Here is a 16,898-nt window from a genome sequence, read left to right as displayed (position 1 = left end):
TGACACCATTTATAACCATTTTTAAACAGAACGGTGGGGCTGGTTGACCTCAGACTGACCTATAAAAGAACTGTTAATATCTCAAAAACAATAGGAGCACAAACAACATTTTTTTTAGCACAAACGAGCACAAACCTAGCACAAACGAATGACATAAGTTTCCTATAAATTTGTGTCTGATGGGGGACAACTTGACGTAAGTCCAAAATATACCATAAAACAAAATGATGGGCATGCCCAGGATGTCGAAGAATTCAAAGTATGTTTATACTTGACTACAGGCTCCGTGGAAGGATGATGTAAAGTTGTCTTGGGAGGACACTACATTCTGTGAAGTGGCCACTTAAAGGCTTGTGCCTATTCCCGATTGTTTGTGTGCCTGCCAGAAAGGTGATTTAAAATATGTACCACAATTATAATGATGATGTCAAATACTGAGCACCTAAATACTAAGGGCCGGCACTCAGAAATGACTTACATTCGATAAACGAGTATTTCTGTACTGTAGTATTCCGGTGGTCTGTTCCTTACAATTATTTTCCACATAAAAACATCCCCGTTTGCTGCTAGCCTTAACAACTTCATGTCAACCTGTCAGCAGCAGTGATAAAAGATTTCTACAACAACAAGAATGATTTCAAAGTGCACTCGGGGATGACCTTTTTTTTCCCCCACACTGCTAATGTTTGTGCAGTATGTTGTAAAAGCCCACGCCTCGTGATGAGGAAATCTGCTATTGTGCAACCCTGAAATGTCACTTTTTCTTTCAGAGTAGAAAGACTTCTCTGAATAGAAGAAGGCTTCATATTTTCCACCTCCACCTCACTAGAACATGTGCAGATAGCAGCGGGCGGAGGCGGCGAGACGGAGGACACATTTGGTTGCTAAGGAGCGTGTTTCCCTCCATTAGCAGCTGAGAGCGCCTCTGACTACATGTAGGAGGCGGTGGAGGTAGGAGGGGGACACACACATCACGGAAAGCAGAGAAAAAGGGGGGAGCCCGCTTGCAAGAAGTCTTCCCTGTGTAGCTCCACCTCCTCCTCAGCCCACGCCAACCTTACGTGGCCTATCAACCGGGAGGCTCTCCTCTGCATTCAACATGCAGATGTGACTGTATGTGTGAGTCATTACAGGAACAGGGGGAACACTGCCTCGCTATTTTTTACATAAAACCTACAGTTCTATTCTTGCCCATTATGAAATAAAACAAGACCCAAAATGCAGATCTCACCTCACGTTGAGATTGAAACCAGTTCTGGTGATGTTGCTCTGCATGTGTTTGAAAATACTAAAAGTGGACATAACATGAAGTCTAATACGTTTAGATGAGAGCAACATCTCATCTGGTAAAAATAACTAAGTATGTAATAATGATCCAAGAAAAAAAATATTTTTGTTCTGACCCTTAAAAAAAGTAACAAATCCGGTCTAGTCAGATTGTGAAACTTTTGGATCTAAAGTTAGATAAAAAAGCTGCAGTGCACCTTAACTAATAAGGAACTATTCCATCACAAAGAATATCATGGAAAAGTGGATTCGTTTAAGTAAGGCTGCGACAACTAATCGATTAAATCGATAAAAATCGTTTATTCAATTTGTTGCCAACGACAGCTATGAGCAGTCTTGTTTGGGTCCTTGTTTGTGAGGCGGCATGCGTGTCAGTGATAAGAGATAGAGAGAGAGAGTTCACTGCTACACTCAGGTTGAGTTGCTGAATCGATAATATTTATGACGTGTCGAGAGTTAAGATTTTCTTATGTTGGGTGTGTTGTTGTATCCAGTGTGAGTAAACGAAGCCAATTGTATTTTTTGTATTCTTTGTTGACGAGAAGTTACTACTTAGCAAGGAGCGCTAAGTTAATTAGCTATTTCAATAAAACTAGGTAACTTTTCAGTTTTAGTTGATTTTAGTGAAGCTGGTGGACAAAAGCAGTAGTGTTTTGCATTAGGAAAGACTGTGTTTCGTAAAATCATGATCTCCCTGTCGCCTGCAGATGAATTAAACGATATTTCTGTTTCCAGCGCCTGTGTGAAGGATGAATAGTAATAAGGTAATGAATCCAGTTGTGGCTAAACAATAGCGTATGACGGTTAGGAACCGTGTGGCTTAGTGTGGCTAACCCCCTCACCCCACAGAACTCGTCAGCGAGGGGGCGTCACGCCACCGAGTAAAAGCCTTGCCAATGTTGATGCTTGAGTATCCTGGTAGTCTCCCTTTTTTAACCTCCTCGGACAAAACTTCTTGTCTCTTTTGTTGCTCTGCTATCTTTGCAGAATTCGCACGAAAGCGTCTGCATCGACTTCCGTCTTCATAATGAAAGGAGAAAGGGGGACGTGACGTATGCCGTTAAAGAAGTCAGCACATTTGTAGTTTTTTTTTTGTGTGGCAATACCATACCCCTCAATATATGAAAGATGTGTCGTTGAACTAGTTGTCAGTCAACATATCATCACAAATATTATGAAAATATTTTAATAAAGTTGAAAAGTTTCCTAGTGTTGCTTTAAGTGCCCATTTGTATTGTGTTTTGGTGAAGCATAATAATAGCACTTGAGTTATTGTTAGATAGGAAAGTTGTCTCATTTCTTTATATAATGTCATAAACCCATTCATATCTTAATTTGGAGTCTCCTTTCAACACAAACTCCCATTCAAACTGTAAATTGTCATACAAGAGAGCTGGCTTTGAAATTGGATTTGGATTGTATTGTATTGTATTTATGAACAACTGTTGGATAAAGAAAACTGATTCATTACAGTCTGCCTCCTCGTCCTCCTTATTCGATTTGGTCAATTACTTTAGTAAGAAAAAAAAACAAATGAGTCATTGAAACAATTTATGTCACCACTTTGCCTACGGGAAAAAATGTCAATCAGTACTTTTTTTTTATTTGAATGAATAGGACTTTTGTTTTATTTGTGTACTGAAAAAATCATTTAATGTTTTATACTCAGAACCTTTATTAAAAACTTTAACAAGTTTTATATCCTTGAAAGTCTACAGTTGTAGACTAGTTACTGTTTGTCAGGAAGCTGTAATAAAATTTCATTTTTGAAGTAAACAGTAATCCATTTTGTCTTCATTGTTACATACAACATGCCTAAAACAACTTCAAGTTAATTTGTGAATGTATTTGACAAGTCACATTTTATCTTATTAATCGTTTAATTAATTGTCCGATTAATCGATTGTGAAAATAATCGTTAGTTGCAGCCCTGAAAGTAATTTCATTTAAAAAGTAAAACTTGTGTACTATATTTACTCATTACACACAGACTGACATATTTCAAGTCTTTATTTCTTTTATTTTGGTGATTATAACTGACATCTAACGAAAATCCCAAACTGAGTATTTTACAAAATTAGAATACTGTGGAAAAACAACCCCTTACACAGGGAGGGCAAGACACAAAGGGTCATTGCTAAAGATACTGGCCTTCCACAAAGCTGTGTCTAAACTCATCAATAGATTAGGTCCACGGTCAATGTAACCGTTACTAGGAGGTCTTAGAACAACTTTATGAAATTGCAGATTTCATTTCATTTTTTAAGGACTCTAGTATCCCTGTTCTTGATTGACCAGCAAACACACCAGACTTCAACCCCATTTAAATGCAACAATGCAGAAGAGCTGAAGGCTACGATCAGAGCAACCTGGCCTCTCATAACACCAGTGCAGTGCCAAAAACTGATCGACTCCATGCCACACAGCATTGCTGTTGTAATTCAGTCCAAAGGAGCCCCATCTAGTAAATAATGAGTGATGTATAACATTGTCACAATTTTCATGTCGATACCTTTCAGTTGGTCAATATTTCTAGAAATCTTTTTTGGTCGGTCGCATGTGTTATTCAAATTTTCTGATACAGAATTTCGGATTTACATTAGTGTCATTTGAAATCATCAAAATAAAAGAAAGTAACATTTGAGATGCATCATAGAATACACAAATTTCACATTTTGAATGGAATTACTGAAATCAATAAACTTATTCATGATATTGACTTTTTTTTTTTTTTACCCTGTATGCGCTCTGCATTTTACTTGACAATCAATTCAGGGTGCACCCCATTTCTCACCCAATGTCAACAGGGATAGTCGGCAACAAAATGGCTACAGAAAATAGATAACTGTAGTGTGAACACTAATCAATCAATTATACATGACATCATATACACATTTTTGTCCTATTTACTTCAGCATGGACAAGAGTACAAAATTGAAAACATGAACAAAACCCAGCTGACATTTCCATCTAAGTGCAGCCCTGTAACCACTACTTCCTCTGCTTGTATGACATTTTATATATTTAACACCAATTCACTAGCAGCCACCTGAAGATCCACTTTGGGTATGTTTACATGACAACTTAGTGAACTTCTTTTTTCTCCTGCCGTTTACTGTGCATGTTTCATATTTTCCACAATCCACATTAAAAACAATGCAAAAACGCTGTAATTTTCAAGCTGAGTTAGTTGATAGTTGGCGATGCAATTTTTGGGACACTTTCCCCTTAATAATGCTGAAATTAAAGTAGTGGAGTTACTAATGTACACTGCTAGCCAAAATCATTGGCACCCCTTCAATTCTGTCAGATAATGCTCAATTTTTCCCAGAAAATTATTGCAATTACAAATGCTTTGGTAGTAATATCTTCATTTATTTTGCTTGCAATGAAAAAACCGCAAATGAGAATGAAAAAAAAATCATTAGCATTTTACACAAAACTCCAAAAATGGGTCCGACAAAAGTACTGGCACCCTCAGCCTAATACTGGTAATTGGTAGCACAACCTTTAGACAAAATAACTGTGAACAACCGCTTCCGGTATCCATCAATGAGATTCTTACAATGCTCTGCTGGAATTTTAGACCATTCTTCTTTGGCCAACTGCTCCAGGTCTCTGAGATTTGAAGGGTGCCTTCTCCAAACTTCCATTTTCAGATCTCGCCCAGGTGTTCTATGGGATTCAGGTCTGGACTCATTGCTGGTCACTTTAGAAGTCTCCAGTGCTTTCTCTCAAACCATTTTCTAGTACTTTTTGAAGTGTGTTTTGGGTCATTGTCCTGCTGGAAGACCCATGACCTCTGAGGGAGACCCACCTTTCTCACACTAGGCCCTACATTATGCTGCAAAATATGTTGGTAGTCTTCAGACTTCATAATGCCATGCACATGATCAAGAAGTCCAGTGCCAGAGGAAGCAAAGCAACCCCAAAACATCAGAGAACCTCCGCCATGTTTGACTGTGGGGACCGTGTTCTTTTCTTTGATGGCCTCGTTTTCTTCCTGTAAACTCTATGTTGATGCCTTTTCTCAAAAAGCTCTACTTTTGTCTCATCTGACCAGAGAACATTCTTCCAAAACGTTTTTGGCTTTCACAGGTAAGCTTTGGCAAACTCCAGCATGGCTTTTTTATGTCTCTGGGTCTGAAGTGGGGTATTCTTGGGTATCCTACCATAAAGTCCCTTTTTATTCAGACGCTGACGGATAGTACGGGTTGATACTGCTGTTCCCTCGAACTGCAGGACAGCTTGAACTTGTTTGGATGTTAGTCGAGGTTCTTTATCCACCATCCGCACAATCTTTCGTTTAAATCTCTCGTCAATTTTTCTTTTCCGTCCACACCTAGGGAGGTTAGCCACAGTGCCATGGGCTTTACACTTATTGATGACACTGCACACGGTAGACACAGGAACATTCAGGTCTTTGGAGATGGATTGCCCATGCTTCCTCACAAGTTTGCTTCTCAAGTCCTCAGACAGTTCTTTGGTTTTCTTTATTTTCTCCATGCTCAATGTGGTACACACAAGTACACAGGACAGAGGTTGAGTCAACTTTAATCCATTTTAACTGGCTGTGAATGTGATTTAGTTATTGCCACTACCTGGTATGTGCCACAGGTAAGTAACAGGTGCTGTTAGTTACACAAATTATAGAAGCATCACATGATATTTAAAAGGGTGCCAATACTTTTGTCCAGCCCATTTTTGGAGTTTTGTGTGAAATGATAATGATTTCATTTTTTTTCCCATTCCATTTTGTGTTTTTTCATTACAAGCAAAATAAATGAAGGTATTAGTACCAAAGCATTTGTAATTGCAATCATTTTCTGGGAGAAATTGGGCATTATCTGACAGAATTATACGGGTGACAATACTTTTGGCCAGCAGTAGAGGTGTGCGAAATTTCCGATTCTGAGATTATTCGTGATTCGGCCGTGGAAGATTCGAGAACGATTCACAAACATCTATATTCCGATTATTGAATTATACCAGGTAAAGCCGAAGTAAAACACAGTCAGCGCGGTCTTTGGGACACAATGAGGAACGGACCAAGAGTAAATATCATGTTCAAGTCATGCCGCTAGATAAAAAAAAAAAAAAAACAATCATACCTGACTGCAGCCGACAGCCACAACAAACAGCGCCCAGTTGCTACAAACATACGGCTACAGTAGATATTATATATACAGTATGTAAAACTAGATGCAAAATGACAGACGACGGCAGTGTTAGAAGATGTATTATTGAACAGAGATGCGAAATGACAGACTTGCCGGCGTTAGTAAACAGCCGCCATCTTAAAGCAGTAGACTTCTCTAGAAGGCTCTGTTGTAGCGAACCTAATTAACTTTTTATCGAAAATACTCCTAAATCGGCAAAATCTTGTCTCGAATCTATCTTTAAATGATAAAAACAGTTTTAAAACTTTGACATGTCAAAAGTTGACAGAAGGGAAATTATGGAATAACGGGAGCAATTTTAACAACTGTAACGGTTGATTCACAACATTAAATTAATTGAATGTAGATTAAAGCTGCTGATACAGAATGGGGACTGGAGTATTTTATTTACTGTTATTTTTTTGTTTACTGTTATATGTTAACTTGATACTAAAATAGTAGTTTGGTTTAGCCTAAGAGGATTTTTGAACAATTTTGGAACTAATGTACAAAACATTAAAAAAAAAAAAAAAAAAAAAAAAAAGGAGCGGGGTGCATCAATAATCATTTTATAATCGAATCGGAGCCTCTGAATCGTGCAGCCAGCAGTGTATTCTTTGATGGCGAGTTGTAAAAATTCTTTTTCGGGTTGAAAACATATTAAAAAATAGGAAACTGAGCTGTCACTTACTCCACCTATGTATTTTCCTTACCATGTCCAATTCAATACCCAGTTTAGTTTAGTTTACATTTTTTTTACATCGTATATACCGATATATATACAGTATGTTACATATTTTACATACATTTAGTTCAGTCTAACTCTAACATAATGATTTCTTTCACGCAGTGTAAATACAGAGATTAAAATATTTTGTTTTGATGTCAAGCCTATTATGTTCTTTTAATTTATACCTATGAGTGTGGTGGTGGGCATCAAACGTCAATAGTTTGCACTATTATGCAAACACGCCAGGGTTCAAAGATCCTTCAAGTCCACTATCAGCTCATTGCGTGGTAGTCGACCATTCAATGCCAAGACAAGAGCGAGACGGGGGAAAAGGGCGCAGTGAAACGCGGCATTTAAATAACACAAGAGCGGCAAAAGAGTCACAGTGCTGTGAATCACAGATTTCTTGGGAAATGAAGGAGAGGAATGCTTGGCTGCCTATCACTCAGACTGCAGTGTGACTTATGTAAGAGCTTATTGTGGGGGCTGCCTTCTGCAACATACTGCATTAAAAATAAGGGGAGGAAACAAAAACAACCTGTTCAGACTTGTCATAACAGCCACTTTGCTTTTATGGTGGGAGCGCATGTGCACGTAACAGGGAGTCTCGCTTTGCCCGCCCACGGATCGATGTGCAGCAGGAAGTGAAATGGAATCTGAGCTCGTCTGAAGTTTGTACACTAGATGCACTTTTGTATTAGGACATACTGTACCACTTCTGGAAGTGAGGAGTGGAGTGGAAAGCAACAAAGTGTTTGCTACTTTTACAGCTATCACACTGGTCGGATTTTGAAGTTGTTGGAGTGCATCTCTGTAAATTTTTATCCATTTGTCATGTCAGAAGTAACAAATGCTGGACCGAAGAATGTGTTTTAGCTGCTTGTTCTCCCGCACAAAACACATTCGAGTACTGTATATCTTTATGGACTTTGGGTTACACCTCAAAATGAGAGTCATACAATAAATAAATAAAATAAATAAATGAATAATAATAACAATAATAAAAATAAACAAATAAACCAAACCAAACATAACCAAACCAAAATGAATATTTAACAATCAACATCCAATATTGTTTAATGTACAATTCATGTTTAATTATTGCTTAACGTTTTTTTTTTTTTTTTTAAATATATGGTGGAAAACACTCAGGTGACTTAAAGTTCCGCTCTGAGACCCCCAATTTGGCCAAATTTCAAAATTGCCTTATATGCATGTGTGATACATCATTGGAAAGCGTAAAATCTCAATTTTCTGGGGGAAGAAAATTTTTGAACAGGAAGGCATTTTAAAAAATAAAAAAAAAAGATTTTAAACAGCAAAACCCTAACTGGAGGTGAGAGCTCGCGAGAGCATAATTAAAGACGCCATGATTTTAATGAGATATTATTGCACACTTACCTCTTTTCGATCCAAAAACTCCATGTAGCATGTATCACCGAATGTTAACACATGGCTGTGAATGACCACAGCCGGATTTTTGGGGGGATTTTATGGGTGAAACATGGTAATATAACAAGGGTCGCGATGCAGAAATCGCAGACATCAAGGAGTGGTTGAGATTTTCATTTTCATATATTTACCCTTTAAATGTTTTTTTTTTTCAACTTTTCTTTGTTTGGATCGATTATTTATCATCTAAAATATTAGGGAAAATGCGACAGTAACGTAAAAATACAATTAAGTGACAGTTATGAGGTGGATATCCGTGACTTTTTTTTACAGACGCTATTTTTCATTGTGCCGTAATTTGTTTAAAAGTTTAAAATATTCGAGTGAGTATTTTTTTTTTAATCATTTTTAAAAACTAAATATTAGACATCAATTAATGATTCTAAGCTAAAAATGACAGACATTTCGAATAATAAATATGATTACTTACCTTCCTTCTATGGCTGGGTTGAAAGAAAAGCGGTTGCGCGACGTCTGTACACGGGGGTTTCCAGAGTAAAACGGATAAATTAAAAAATTGTTCGGGGACTTAATGCACCATGAATCTGCTATTGCAGCATACAGACATATTGTTCTATCAAACACAACAGTTCTCTTGGCTTAAAATACAGCAGTTTAGCTGAAACTGCTTTTTCAGCCTTCTCTGTGTTTTCCGCCATATATATGTATGTGTATATACGTATATATACAGGGGTGCACATAAGTGGTCCACATGCGCGTATGCGTACTGGACGTAGACAAACGCGCTGGCCCTCAACGGCTTCCATACGCTTTTGCGTACCGATGGCTGACCACTGTATTTGCGGCGGACACGAGAAAATAACTTCTCAAAATGTCGAAGAGGCAGGCCACACTGAGTAATTACTTCCGTGTTCCCCCACCCCCGTCAAAAGACAGACAGACGACAGAGACGTCACCAGAGCTACGGAAAAAAAGGACTTTTGCTGAAAAGTGGCTACAGGAGGTACCATGGCTAGAAGCAAATGATGCTCGCACGGAAATGCGGTACAAAATGTGCCGTGAGAATCCCAATGTCGCCGATAAGAGCAGCGCATTTTATGTAGGGTCAAAGAATTTCAGCCATCCAAACTTTGAAAAGCATGAAAAAAAACAGAGAGCATGTGGCAATTAAGCAAACTATCGATGTAAAACAGGACCCCACTCGCCCTATGGACAAGTGGCGGAATAGGGCGGAATAAAGGTAATGAACAGCGACATGCACTGACAAACATGTTTTTGCTCGCATTTTACAAAGCTAAACATGCACGTTCAATGAGGTCTTATGAGGAGGACATCCCACTTTTAAAAAGGCTTGGAGTTAATGTGGGAGCCGCATAATGCCCTTTATTTTGAACAGGTGCATTTTATTTCTTTACATTTCACTTCAAAGTAATGGCAATTTTGTTGTCCCAGTTGATGTTAATCAAGCATTAATTGTTAATATAATTAATTAAAGTTAATTGGCTGTAAGTAAAGCTTGTCATAAATTTATCGCATCAGGCGGGTCGGCTCTCAAGCTCAATGAGGACCAAGTGACATCTCCAGGTCCTCCTCTGAGAACCTGGGCAAAAAATTATGTGCACCCCTGTATATATATAATTTATTATTGCCAATTTTACAAATTTTATTAAAACGAAAACATTAAGAGAGGTTTTGATACAAAATTACTATAACTTGTACTAACATTTATCTTTTAAGAACTACAAGTCTTTCTATCCATGGATCCCTTTTGCAGAAAGAATGTTAATAACGTTAATGCCATCTTGTGGATTTATTGTTACAAGAAACAAATACAGTACTCATGTACAGTATATTGAATGTATATATCCTTCTTGTGTCTTATCTTTCCATTCAAACAATAATTTACAAAAAATATGGCATACGGTATTTTAGAGATGGTTTGAATTGCAATTAATTACGATTAATTAATTTTTAAGCTGTGATTAAGTCAATTAAAATTTTTAATCGTTTGACAGCCCTAATTTTTATTAATGGGTGAAGAATTTACAGTACATTCATCAGCTAAGGTCAATATGATTTCTCTGTTGGATATGTTTTCCAACTGTGGAGTCAGAAATATGCCCGCAAATACGACTGCGTTCTAAATTCTAAAATGTTGTAACTGTGGATCAGCATCACAAGCGCTGTGTGTGTGATGGTATCTTCTTTTTCTAAATTGTAGCATCTTCCAAGGGCAGATGTTAGTCAGTGACAACTCTGTTTATTGTCAATAAAACACATTGTTGAGTGTATAATTTTTTGGTGTGAATATCAGATAAAACCTCATAACCAAAAGAAATATGTGTTATTAAATGTGATTTTATTACTGCATGGAGTACTTGAATGACAGCACTTTCCTGACTGAAGGAAGTGAAAGTAAAATACCAGATATAGTTTAGAGAAGCTTGACAGACAATTACTGTATATGTTCAGAAGTGACTTGTGTTCCTGGATGGTCGAAAAATATACAAAATGATGTCACATCAGACATCACTATTAGGATTTAACAATGGTTACAGTGGCTTTACGCGTTCACATTAATTACCGTAATTAGTTTCAGGGAACAATTTTTTGTGAACGGCACCGATCACCAATTTCATGACGATACGATATCAATTCTTTGGATAATGATTTGTGGACGTAACGGTACACTAAAATGTAATTTCAGTTAGATTCAGTTTCTTAAAGTACTCGGTTTGTTTTTTTTTTTTTCAATACACAAAATAGCAGAAAAAACATTACTTGAAATGAATATCAAATTTAAAATTACAACAGTTTTCAACATAAAAACATAAACAATGAACAAAAAAAAAAAATTATGAAATTGCAACAACAACATAAAACCTTTAAAAAATTATAAATAAAAAAGCAAAACCATAAACTTTGAACCGTTAGCAGCAACAGAATGAACCATGGTGTAGGATGACCTTCTAGCTCAGGCTTCTCACTTGCAATTGTCACGCCTGAAAGCTACTCGCATGTAGCCCTCTTGGTCAATATTGTCCGACACAGAAGTGTCCTTGAGGAAACGTCCCCCAGAACTTGGGTTCCGCATGCTTAGATCACGCATAATAACAAATTTCACGGGAAAAATGCATAAAACATAACTGAAACGGTACGCAAGTGAACCACAAGCAAAACTGAAACGGTTCAATACTATTAGAATTATTGTGCACACAGTTAACATTTATCCTTTACTTGTGATAGTTAGTAACCAGATAGGATAAGTGTCTGTCTAGTCAGCCTTTACTTGTCCTGGGCCATGTGGCCCCCATGTAGTCTATGTATTCTATTCTATGTTCTATGTTGCTATTCTGCCCCGCCCCTCGTTTGTTTCCCCTGAATAAATACGTTTGCCATACGGCAAGCAGGCTAACGCCACAAAAGTTCATCGACTTCCTGCATGTTTTTTTTAGACAAGTTAGATGTCCATGTACATGACTTCAAATGTAATATTTTCTTGGTCCTTTGATGCCGGAAAGAAACATCTGGCTTGCCATTTCACTATACTAATAATGATGCAATATTAGCCGATATAAGTCTGCCATAGTGAATTGAATACGGTCTCAGGTATACATTTAACACAATCTGTTAATTTTGAGCTAGAGATTTTTTTTTGTTTTTTTTGTTTTTATTAAAATAAAAAAATAGCAAGGGTTTTTGATGCTGTTGATTATTTTGTTGCTGAAACATTTTTGACAATTGAATGGAAACTCTTTTGATTCTAACGGCGTATCTAAAAGATGACAGTGATCAATGACAAGGACAAGGACACGCTCAAGGACACGCTCTGCCCACCCAAGGAAAACTGGATGTAGTACTAATGGCAGTCTGGGCACCGCATATGGTATCCCATTCATATAATACTGATGTGTTCTAAGTGTTAACCTTTGCGTTATTACCTCCTCTTTCACCTTAAAAAAAAAAAAAAAAAAAAAAAAAAAAAAAAAAAAAGGAAGAAGAAATGAAATGAAATGAAATGTTGTTTTTTTTCCTAGGGGGCGCTACACACATTTACGCATATTTTGATTTTTTTTTCTTTTTTTAACATTTTATCAAAGTTTTCACCAGTGTTCACCTGGCTGTTGAGTTTGGTGAGTTTTGAAGCATTCTGAGGAGGTCAAAGTAGGGCTCAGAGCGTCGGCTGGACAAAGAATGACTGCTAGGGGGCGCCACATAGTGTATTTGGAATTTGTCTTTACACGGTTTCAAAGATTGCACCTGTCTTGACCTGCCTGCCGATTTTGGTGCATTTTGACGCATTCTAAGGGGGTCAAATTGAGCTCAAAGGGGCTGCAGAACAAAGAATAACTATAATAATAATAATAAAACCGAGGAACCACTATAGGTTACCTAAAAAAAACATTGTCACCTGCAAGTCCATACTGTTCAGTTACGGATGTGTTTTAAGTCAAATAAAATCAAATCAATTTTTGTTTGTTTACACCAAATCTAGGGCTGTCAAAATTATCGCGTTAACGCGCGGTAATTAATGTTTTTAATTAATCACATTAAAATATTTGACGCAATTAACGCACATGTCCCGCTCAGACAGTATTCTGCCTTTTGGTAAGTTCTACAGCAAGGTTTTTTGTGCTGTCTAACAGCGAACTCTGTGGTCGCTTTGCGACATGGTTTATTGCTTTCTTGCCAGTTCAATATGGCTGCACGACTTCTCGGGCTGACGCCTACGTTGTAATGTTGTGCTTATATGATCCTTGGACAAAATTTGTCCGTAAGTATGGTTGTTGTAAAGAATGTACATATTATGTTAGTAAGCGAAATGTTATATTTTTTGTATGAGACGCTTTTTGTTTATGTTTAGTGAACCTGTATAGCGTGCTAAGCTAACATTGTTGCTAATGCAATGCTTGTGTACTTTTTTTTGTAGTTTCACTACGGTCTAAAGAGGACAGTGGTTTGAGGCCATTTTATTAATAAATCAGATGAAAAAGGAAGAAGTCTGATTATTAAGGCGTCGTTCACTAGCTGTCTAGCTTTGGAAAAAGTATACGCTTCGGAGTGAGGACAGCATAGACAGATTTAAATGACAGTAGAGTGAAATGCCCACTACAGTCCTTATGTACCGTATGTTGAATGTATTTATCCATCTTGATTCTTATCTTTCCATTCCAACAAATTATTTTACAGAATATATATATAATTTACAGAAAAATATGGCATATTTTATAGATGGTTTGAATTGCGATTAATTGCGATTAATTACGATTAATTAATTTTAAAGCTGTAATTAACTCGATTAAAAATTTTAATCGTTTGACAGCGCTAACCAAATCACAACAACAGTTATCTCAAGGAGAAAACAAAACATGTTTTAAGGTAAATGGTGTTATGGTAAATGGTGTTATACTTATATGCAGTAGCCCTACGCTGGATTTCAACCTACTTGAGCGTTGAAGCTTTTTTTTTTTTTTTTTGCCCCCCCCAGGTAAGACTAATGCCCACCCACACCTGGCATCCTGGCAACACCACTGATCCCAAAATTTCATAATTAAGGTATTAATGGAACCTTTTTTTCTCCAAATTTGGATAAAAATATACTAAAAAGAATATGTGTAATAAGCACTCTAATATCTATAACACTTGCTAAATCCTTTTTTTTTTTTTTTTTTTTTTTTTTTAATGGAACCTGCAGATGCGTGCGACTTGCATCCATATATTTTTGGAGAAAGAAATGTCAAAATTCTGAATTAAAGTCTCAAAATTATGAAATTCTAAGTGCATCAAATGTTCTACATATGACTATAAAGGGTTAAGACCATTTGTTGTGTCTGATTTTCCTCACTTTCACGCTATTTTATGAAGCAAATGATTGTTGTTTTGTCAGGTAGCATCATTTACACATCATTACAAGTATTCATAATTGACAAGGTTTTGGACACAAAGATTTTAGAATTAAAAACAAACTATATTCAGAAAAATAAATAACTGGGGAATAAAGCAACAAGAGATTTCTGTCAAATCAACCATTCTATACCCCAGGACTGGTCGACAGTCAATCTCAGATCACATGAACAAAAACCATTCACAGTTAGTCTGAGCATGCATGTTTTTTTTTTTTTTTTTTCTTATTTTGAAAATGAGCGGCAGAGAACCCTGCCAGGCATCTCTATTTCCATGGGGAGAACATTAAAACTCCCCAGGGGAAGACCAGAGCTGAGGTTCAAAGCCCAAACTTTACAACTGGCAGATGTGCTTGCTACTTATGCACAGCGTTAAAAGCAATTACTAATAATAATAATAACAAGCCCGGAAGTCTCCAGTGATAGTGTCAAACACTGCAGACGGATGACGGGAGCCCTCCCTAAATAGTACGGACCGGCACATGTAATTTAATAAGAGTTGCAAGAGCAGGACAGGCAAAGACAACTCAAACCTGCACGCTTCCAAAGTGTCAAGTGGATTACTGTGTTGTTACCCACTCTTCAAAGGAATGAGAGATACTTTACAATGAACTTGTCGGAATTGAATTAACGCAGAGGAATCTACAAGGAGCCGCGAGCACAGAGTATCACATGCACTGGAGTTCTTTACCTTTCTAATGTACTGAGCCGGTCGCCGGAGCCGCTGACTTTCCCAGGAAGAGAAGGGGAACCGGAGCCAGTGAACCGGAGCCGGGCTGAGAGTGACTCTTGTGGCCGCGTAAACAGGCGCCGCCTCGGATCCTCCTGCACCCTATCACCCGCCCTTCCCTTCCAGTTTCATCTGCGAATGAGCGAGCGAGAGAGAGAGAGAGAGAGAGAGAGAGAGAGAGAGAGAGAGAGAGAGAGAGAGAGAGAGAGAGAGAGAGAGAGAGAGAGAGAGAGAGAGAGAGAGAGAGAGAGAGAGAGAGAGAGAGAGATGCATGCATGCTGTGTAAGGTCAGGTGACAACTTTATTACAGTCCATTTCACACAAGTATGTTGGATTTCCCTGCAAAAGCAGGAGGCTGGTTGATTTGATGAATTTCATCCAAACATGACGAAAACAGCTGAGAAATAACTTATTTCTAGTGCAAATGCATGCCATGCCATGACAGTATGTTCAAAATAAATGTATGCTATACAGTGATCCCTCGTTTTTCGCGGTTAATGGGGACCAGCGAAAATCAAAAATCTGCGAAGTACAAGCGTACATTTTTTTTTATATGTGTGCTCAATGTATTTATTCAGATTTAACAGCATTGGAAAGAGATATATACTGTACAGACAAGTTTCCTAAGCGAAATATGGGCGGCACCAGTGTTGTTACCAGGATGCCAGGTGTGAGTGGGCATTAGTCTTAGCTGGGGGGGGCAATAAAAAAATTAAAAAATAATAATAGCTACAATGCTCAAGTCGGTCAAAATCCAGCGTAGGGCTACTGCACCTTGAAACATGTTTTGTTTTCTCTTTGAGATAACTGTTGTTGTGATTTGGTCTTAACAAATAAAAGTTGATTTTATTTTATTTGACTTACAACATATCAATAACCGAACAGTATGGACATGCGGGTGACAAATGTTTTCTCGGTTTTATTATTATTATTATTATTAGGCTCGAGCGTATAACGTGGCACTCGCGAGGTTTCCGCCGCTATCGCCATTTTGGAAGCAGGAAGTTCGGTGTCAGAACCCCGGGAAACATAAACAGTGAGGCATTTCAACACAGGTCGCTCTTTAAAAATGGTTGGAAATTATTGTGCAGTAAAGAATTGCAACAACCGATCGAATAGAAAGGAGAATGTACAGCTCGACGGAACCCCATTGAGTTTCTTCCGGATCCCTACATGGAGAAAAGGCGAGGGAAAGGTCATATCTGAACTTACCAAACGTCGAAGAATGGCATGGGTGGCCTCGATCAGAAGGAAGGGGATAATGTTTGATTCTCCAGTTACACACAGAGTTTGCTGTATGCACTTCGATAAGTTAATTTCGTTTGTTTACGCAAATTTCGGTAACTTTATGCCCTAAGTCGGCCGGTTGTTAGCTATAGCTACAGCTAAACAAATAGCATGCATACTTGTGCATTGTCTTCATAAGACAAAGAAAAAGCTGTAATATGTTGACGTGAGAGAGTGGCAAAGAATTTGTACACAGGCTACATTTTCTGCAACAAAAAATTTGTACATCCGTGGTCACAGACTAATATAAACACACATTGTCTACCTTTGCTAGAAAGATGGTGTTGCCGTTTGCTATGGTCATAATGTGCAGGTCCTGCACCCATCCGCAGCAAAACTGTTCGTAGCTTTGTAGCAATTTCTAGTTTCGGAATTGCTGATGAGTGTAG

At 37.7% G+C, this 16,898-nt stretch overlaps 1 protein-coding gene across 2 annotated transcripts in view; it reads right to left on the bottom strand.

The window, feature by feature from the left end:
• Nucleotides 1-15,342, bottom strand: part of dgkaa (diacylglycerol kinase, alpha a) — a 62,472-nt gene extending 47,130 nt beyond the window's left edge. Inside the window, exon 1 of one of the 2 annotated variants that reach the window (XM_057822975.1) lies at nucleotides 15,184-15,342. The gene's annotated coding sequence lies outside the window, so the exon portion shown is untranslated. The remainder of the gene's footprint in view (nucleotides 1-15,183) is intronic. The other variant, XM_057823003.1, reaches the window with a different exon arrangement.
• Nucleotides 15,343-16,898: the final 1,556 nt, after the last annotated feature.

Source organism: Corythoichthys intestinalis, chromosome 2, assembly GCF_030265065.1.
Source record: "Corythoichthys intestinalis isolate RoL2023-P3 chromosome 2, ASM3026506v1, whole genome shotgun sequence".
NCBI lineage: Eukaryota > Metazoa > Chordata > Actinopteri > Syngnathiformes > Syngnathidae > Corythoichthys > Corythoichthys intestinalis.
The sequence above is the reverse complement of the archived record's forward strand: the minus strand, read 5'-3'. Positions and strand labels throughout refer to the sequence as shown.